The sequence below is a fragment of the Mesoplodon densirostris genome, chromosome X (assembly GCF_025265405.1).
Source record: "Mesoplodon densirostris isolate mMesDen1 chromosome X, mMesDen1 primary haplotype, whole genome shotgun sequence".
Lineage (NCBI taxonomy): Eukaryota > Metazoa > Chordata > Mammalia > Artiodactyla > Ziphiidae > Mesoplodon > Mesoplodon densirostris.
Window position 1 is genome coordinate 1,537,492 of NC_082681.1, and position 8,032 is coordinate 1,545,523.

Sequence of the window (8,032 nt, forward strand, 5' to 3'; positions counted from 1 at the left end):
ATTTACTAAAGAGTCTAGTACGTGGTCAGTTTATTAAATATTGGCCAATAGTAATAAGAAGAACAACACTGTACAGGTCTGACGCTGAGGAAATAGGTCGGGGCAGAGATATAGAGCTCCTATCCGAACTGAGGAAGAAGAATTACAACACTGGGCCTTGGAGGAAGGGCACGCAGAGGGCTAGGAGCCCAGAAGTAGGAGGTAAAGCAGAAAGTGACGTCATCGAAGCAAGGGCGTAGAGAGTTTTTAGAAGATTCAAGAAATCTCAAGATATTCAAATGCTACAAAGAGGTCGTGCAGAATGCAAACTGAGGGAAAGTTAACATTCTTTTTTCCTCTGTAACAACTTAAGTGACGCATTCTGACTCTTTCACTCGAGACCCTTTTAGCGGCATAAAACGCACTTCACCAAAACTGGACCTGTCCGACAATTCGAACCGTCGACACCAGAGAAGCCCTAGTCACCCTTGCATTGCCTCCTAATTCCACCTTCCCGTCGACACCTCTGCCCTCCCTCTGCCATCGTCTCCCGGCCCAGCGCTCCCCGCTGCTTTTACCTGTCCGGACACCGTGTGAGAGAACTCGGGGATCGGGACAGAGTCGCGCGGGTTAGCGCGGGGTCGCCAACTGCCTGCTCCCGGAGGAGGCTGAACCGGACGCCGCCGGCTTCCGCAAAAGCGCCCCGCCCGCGCGCGGCTTCCTGGGAATGTGAGCGCTCCTCCAATGGGAGCGAGAGGCGGGGAGGGGCCTGCTGCGTTCCCAGCCCCCTCACTTCCCAGGAGCCGCACTGCATTCTGGGAGTGGTAGTTTCGGCTGGCCTATCGCCGAATCCGTCACCCGCTCCATCAACAATTCATGCTATAAACAACATCAAGCGCTGTTCCTTAGAGAAAGTGAGAGAATGCACGGCCACAAAAAGTCCACTGGCGGGATAAATGAAGAGCCGAGCTTTCCCCACCGTCTCCCTGCTTAGTCTCAGCAGGTAACATCGCCTGTTACTTCACAGACAACATAGAATTCATCTGACAGGAATTCCCTCTAATTTCGCCACGAAATTTTTTTAACCTCCTTGGATCCTTCAGCAATCCTTTCTCCCATTCTTTTGCAATAATAAAAATGGTAATAATAATAATAAACCAACTACTCTCCTTTGATGTAAACTCCCTCATCCCCTTTACATCCCTATTCCTTCTTACTAACTCAGTCGAGCTCCACTAATAAACTACTCTGTCTCGTGTCTCAACGGCTCCCTGCTTATTTGCCCTTTATTATCAGCATTTAAAGACTGTCAAAGTTTCTCTCATCTAAAATATTCCAAAGTCACGTTTCTCAACCCCACACCACCCCAAACCTCTGACCACACACAGACTTAACTTCTCCTTTCCAGTCAAAATTCTCAACGGTGTTGCTAAAATAGACACTTTTTAACCATTACCATACTTCACCTCTGCAGGATTTTACATTGGTTATTCCCTCCTTCTTGAAACCCCCTTAGTTTGGGCTGCTTTAACAAAATACCTCAGACTGAATGGCTTAAACAGAAATTAATTTTCCACAGTTCTGGAGGCTGGGAAGGTTCAGACCAGGGTGCCACAGTGTGGTGGGGTTCTGGTGAGGACCTGCTTCCTGGCTTGCAGGCTGCTGCCTTCTTGTTGTGTCCTCATGTGGTGGAGAGATAGTATCTCTCGCACATCTCTTATAAAGGTACTAATCCCATTCATGAGGGCCCCACCCTCATGATCTAATTAACTCCCAAAGATCCACCTCCAAATACAATCACATTGAGGATCCAGGCTCTAATATATAAATTGGGGTGGGAAGAACACAAACATTCACTTTATAGCACCCTTTATTCTCTTAGCTTTTTCTAAGATGCTGCACTCTTCTGGTTCCCCTCCCACTTTTGTGGCAGATCCTCATTTTCCTTTGAAATGTTCATTTTCCACAGGGCTCTTCCTTACACTCTCTTCTTTTCTCAGTTGTAAAACTTTTCTTGGGTGATCTTAACTAATCCCATTGCTTTGATTATCATCTGTATGCTGATGATTCTCACATATAGGAAGCCCAGACAAGACTCCTGTAACCCAGACTAAATATCTAATGAAAGCTGGGCATCTCTTTCAGGCACCTAAAACTTAATGTAGTCTTTAGTTGACCTAATACATTTCTACTCTCCCCTCTCCCATAAGCTGCTCCTCCTTCTCCTCTAATCCCATCTCAGTGAATGGCACAACCATGCAATCAGTTGCCCACACCAGAAAGCTGGGTATCATTTTGGATGCTTTCACTCCCTCATAGATCACATCCAAATAATCAGCAAGCCATGTTAATTCTATTCCCTAAATATCTCGCTTGTCAAACTTCAGTTTTCTCATCTTTGAAATGAAGATAATAACTGCACCTGTCTTCACAGATTGCTGCAGTGATAAATGAGCAATACTGCCTGGCAAAGAGTAAGCACTCAAGGACAATAAGCATTTATTGAACAAGCATTATATTTGTCATTGGTTCTTCTTTATTAGGTCTTACATAATAATAGCTAGCATTTACTTTATATTTAGGGAGAAAGAAAAGGAAAATGAGAAATGGTGAGATATTTTGTGTAAGTTACAATCCACTCCATTCCTCAGTATTTTTCCAATCATGACAAAAATATAGCAGTAGTCACAAAGCACTATACAAACTGTTCTACTCTAATGTGTGCAGCATATACCATACTTTATTTATTGTTATCAGCTCTGGATGGGCTATAAACATTAAAAAAAATCATGACAAATGATCTGAGCACTAGAAACCAGAAGTAATATCTCTGTACCTACAGTATCTCCTTCACCATCTCCCTCCCACCCACTCCTCATCACTTGAAATTGTTTTATCTAAAACAAAATCTGATCATTTCCAACTTCTACTTAAAATCTTAATTCACTCCTCATTATGTAGAGGAAAAAGTCTAAGATTCTAAACGGAGAATTCAAGGCCCTCCATGACCTGACCTCTCTTGACCTTCCCTGCTTCATATTCTGCTTCTCTCACCAACACATCCTGTGTTCAAGCCTACTCTTGTATGGTGTCATTCACTAATTCCTCCATCTATCTATTCCTCCAACAAATATGTACTAAGTGCCTACTATGAGCCAGGCCTATTCTGGATTCTGGTGATATAGCAGTGAACAAGACAGACAATGTCCTTGCCTACTGAAGTTAACACTTCAATACCATGCTCTTTCATGCCTCAGTGACTTTGCACAGGCTGCCTCCCTTATCTAAATATTATTTACCCTTCAAGACATATCTTAAATATCACCTCTTAACTTTCCAGCAAAGTATATGCTTTTTTAAGCTTTTTCATCCTCTGCAAAGGTTTACTTTTCATCTTAATATTAATTTAATTTTATTCAATGCCTATTATTTGACAGACAGCATAGTATCTTTTTTTTTAAAGACACCAATTGTACTTGAACATTTGTTACTTTTTAAAAAATTTATTTATTTACTTTTGGCTGTGTTGGGTCTTCATTTCTGTGCGAGGGCTTTCTCTAGTTGTGGCAAGCAGGGGCCACTCTTCATTGCGGTGTGTGGGCCTCTCACTATCGCGGCCTCTCTTGTTGCAGAGCACAGGCTCCAGACGCGCAGACTCAGTAGTTGTGGCTCGCAGGCCTAGTTGCTCCGCGGCATGTGGGATCTTCCCAGACCAGGGCTCGAACCCATGTCCCCTACATTAGCAGGCAGATTCTCAACCACTGTGCCACCAGCGAAGCCCGACAGCATAGTATCTTAGAAAGAGAAGGAGTTTTGGAGCCAGACAGTCCTGAGTTAATAGCTGTATGAACTCTAAATGTTGCCTCAATTTAGAGGTTTTAGAGCTCTATCAAAGCCCCTCTTTTACTCTATAGTCTCTCCTAAAGTAATCTCACCTGTGCTTCAAAATTTGTATCTCTAGCACAAGCATTTATACTAGGAAATCAGGGAAAGTTCCTTCTGATGGGGTAATATTTAAGCTGAAATATAAATGTCAAGAAGGAATCAGCCATAAGAAGATCAGAGGGAACAGAAATAAAGCCATAGTGACTGGAGGGTAGTGGAAATGAGGGGAGAGTAGTAGGAGAGGAGATCACACAGGCCTTTCTGCTCCTCAAATATGTCAAGCTCCTCCTCACTTTATATCTTTGCACCAGCTCTCTCTGCTTGGAGTTTTGTTCCCTCTTATCTTTTTGTGGCCAGAGGGTCTTGCAAGGCTGCGTAAGCTAGAAGAAGGAGTTTGGACTTTATTCTGAGTGTAACGGGAAATAGAGAGGTTCAAGCAAAGGAGTGGTCTGATGTATGGGTTTTAAAAAATTATCTGGCTTTATTTAGCATACCAGTATACTGTCTACCCTGGTAATAAATTAATATGTACAGTTTTCAAAATATGTTGGGTAGTTTCCAAGAGGAGTGCTTCTGGATGTGTATACTACAGTGCATGCAGAACCGTTTAAATAGGTGGCTTTATAATTTGATAATTTTCAAATTTAGAAGTTCTGTTACCATTTCATCAGGTTACTGAAAAATGGATTCTCTTTTTTATAATACATGATTTTAGATAGTATGAGCTTATGGAGTAAAGGTTTCAATTTCCATTTCAGTTCCTTCAGCTACCAAACCTGGAATTATAGAACTGATGGTTTAGATAACCTTATCCAGTCTCCCAATTGTACACATGACAAAGATTACAAAGCTAAGAAGAGATGGAGCCTGGATTACAAACTAGCTTTCTTATAGTAGATGCTCCAGAACTGTCTGTTGTACTAAAATAAGATACATATATCATACAGAACTCTAGTCATATCTGAGAGATCCTGGTTTTACATTCTGCTTAACAGGATTGGATCGTGATGTGTTATTTTGTAGTTCACAAACAAATCTAGTGACTGTTGTTTTGGCATCACCATCATTCACATTATTGCAATTTATCACTGATCACCAGTGCTATTTATGCTTCTTTTCTCCTGGATATTTGGACTTGGGAAAATTTTCTTCCTGTTCGTCTGTGCCTAAAATAGATCTACCTTGAGAATGCATGTTCTCCTTTGAAATTCACAATCAGTAGAGGGAGCTAACACATTATCAATATCTACAAAATCATTGACATTTGAGTATGGGACAGTTTGTTTCTCTTTGTAGCTCATTCCAGTTAGTGTCATCACACTTCCGGCTCTGTTGGTCTGAGCCATCAATGGTTCCAACATCAGCTTTGGCAAAGCAGTTGTGGATTACTTCTGAGGTTTCTATCTCACATAGCAATGAAATTCTCATCATACGAAGGACATGCCATTTCGTTACACCTGCAATAGAACAGTGCTTCTCATAACATACCAAGCATTTCCATCATCCAACTTTTGATGATTTATTATTTCTCAGTCAAATGGCTACACATAGCCATGGTGCTGGCAGGCAAAAATAAAAGACTACAAAGGTTTTAATTTAAACCTCTGGTGTCCATGTGCAGCTAACAGTAATAGAATGTTCACATTCTGGTAAGTCATTTTACTTTCTAATTGCAGGAGCCATTTTCCAAACAACCTGCCAGACGTCAGTGCATTTTTGTTAAGTTTATATACACACAGGAAAGTTGTGTATAAACGGGGAGTTTTCAAATTTCCATATTGATTCTAATTTCTTGCTCCTCTCAGCATTCTAATGGAGGAAAGCTGATGACCCAGCTTTCTTTCTTTATTTATTTTTCTCCAGGACAACATTCTTCTGTCAGAGTGTTCCTCTGGTTTGGTCACAGATTATAGAGGCGCATTAGATATGCCCCCAAGGACACATCTATTCAGATTTGACTTCTCATTTTCAAGACAATCATCAGCAAACAGAGTTATTGTAGGTGCTTCACTGTTTAGGTTAAGTGAAATGATATTGTGATAATGCTGAAAGCATTGTTGCCAGTCATAAAGACTTGACATCAACTCCCATTTGAAGAGCAATTTCATTAGCCTTTTCTAAAAACAAGTGAGCATCCAGATATAGAAATATCTTCCCTGGTCTGGCAAAATTATTCAAGTGTTCCACTTACTAAGTTGGCATATTTTGCTCCTCTCATTCTGTTATGAATTTTACCTCCCTCAGCTCCTTGACTTTTTCCAGTTTTCAAAAAAAAATACAGAATATTCATGAGAAAATTCCAAATTTTGTGACCATTTAACTTTTTGACTTTTCTTTTTTATCCATGAACATTTAGTCCTGGAGAAATTGGGAGCTCACTATATTTTCATTTTAATGGCATGACAAATACCGCATGGAGTGTAACAGAAAAGGCCTGCTTCATAGAACATGAACATTCTCAAAAGGGCAAGACCAAGGGCAAGCCTGAGGCTTGGTGCAGGAGATGAAAGTGCAGCACTGACAAGGCAACTAATTGTCTTAAGTTCCAAAGTTTCCAAAGCAAACGTGATGTCAAACTGTAAAATGGGCTACTTTGAATTATTTTTATAACCAAGTCAAAAATGAGGGATACTAATGACTTTGGGGTAGATACTGCTGCTATCAGACAGCAAGTAATTAGGTTTAAGACATTAAAATGATGAAACAGAGGGAAAGAAAGCACTGACTTGAAATTATCCTCCTTTACAATTCTGATGAAAAATTGAGAACACTTAGAGTTCAAAGCTCTAAGCATAAAATCCATATGTTGGCTTACTTCTCATATGACGTAAAGAATCCACAATCTAAAGCAATAGCAAACCACAAAACTGGTGTCCCTATGGGAGAGGCCTGTAACTTGACATTTGTTTTTTCCACCTTGCCTCATTTCCAATTGTTTAGAATTTTTGACTCCTCAAGCCTTCAGCCTTTAACCAATTATTTGCTGGTGGAAGGGGCTGGGATTGTTTCTCCACACATAAACTGATCTTTATCATCAATCACTTTCATAATGAGAGAACATCCAGGACACATAGCAGTGTCTTCCCCATTCTCCAACTCTTCCTTGGTAGGGATGAAGATGTCCATATAAGTTATCCCCACATGCACAGGGGTAGAAATACATCTCTAAGGCATGATCATATTGCAAGTCCATGATTTCTATCTTGGAACAGACCTGGTATGTTCCTACCTTTGAGTTTTTGCATCAGCTGTTTACTCAGCACTGAATGCTGAACCTCCATATCTGTGTACATGTCTTTCTCTGGTATCAGATAGTATTCTAAGATAAATATATATTACTGCATTTAATCATTGGTGTAATGGTAGGAAGTCATTATTATTGTCATCAACCTTTTTTTTCCAGATAAGAAAACCGTGGCTCCAAGTTGCACAGAAACTAAAGGGGCCAAGGTTTGCCTCCCGAGGTCTTGGCTTCCTAACCCACCCCCTCTTTCGTAAGTTTCAGAAGTTCCTTAAGAGGGAATGCAAGGAAGGATAGGCAATCAGTGTTGGTTGACTAAATCCAACAGTCCCAGATCGACCTGTTTGTTTCCGTTTGTCCCCTCCATTTCTGTTCCTGTGTCCTGAGCCTTCCTGTCACCTTGAAAAGGGATGATTACAATGCAGAAGCCGCAGAGATGGGGGAGGGAGCAGAAATCTCACATTTCTCAGCAAAATGGTTGGAAGACAGTCCGTAAGTGCTACCGAAGGGCGAAGTATTTCAGAGTACACAGCCCAGGGACCTTGGCAGAAAGGGCCCAAGGGGCCCAGAGCCTGAAACAGAGCCGGGAAAAAGGTCAGGGGACAGGGACCAGGCGGGCCTGGTGTTGTGTCACTGCCTGTGGCAGCTTCTCTGATAAGGGTGCAGCGCTCCAGTGAGGAATGGAAGGGTAGGAGGGCCGCTACCCTTCCATACTGAACATGGCCACTGAATGCGAGCTCGTGACCCCGGTTCGGGAAAGCAGCGGGAAACCGACTGAACCTGTGACCTTCTTCAAGGGGCAAGGGAACAGAACAGTCATGAAGAGCAGGTTAGCTTTGGTTTTCTTTTGTCTCTTTTATTGCTTCTCAAAAACACAGTGAGCAGGATTTCATCTCCCTCCCCACTCGGCTCGGGATTTACCTGGAG

The 8,032-nt window shown here is 41.8% G+C and overlaps 1 protein-coding gene across 1 annotated transcript in view; it reads right to left on the bottom strand.

Annotated features, from left to right (window-relative positions):
- Positions 1-692, bottom strand: part of VAMP7 (vesicle associated membrane protein 7) — a 65,733-nt gene extending 65,041 nt beyond the window's left edge. The window contains exon 1 of the mRNA XM_060086851.1: positions 558-692. The gene's annotated coding sequence lies outside the window, so the exon portion shown is untranslated. The remainder of the gene's footprint in view (positions 1-557) is intronic.
- Between the last annotated feature and the right edge of the window lie 7,340 nt (positions 693-8,032).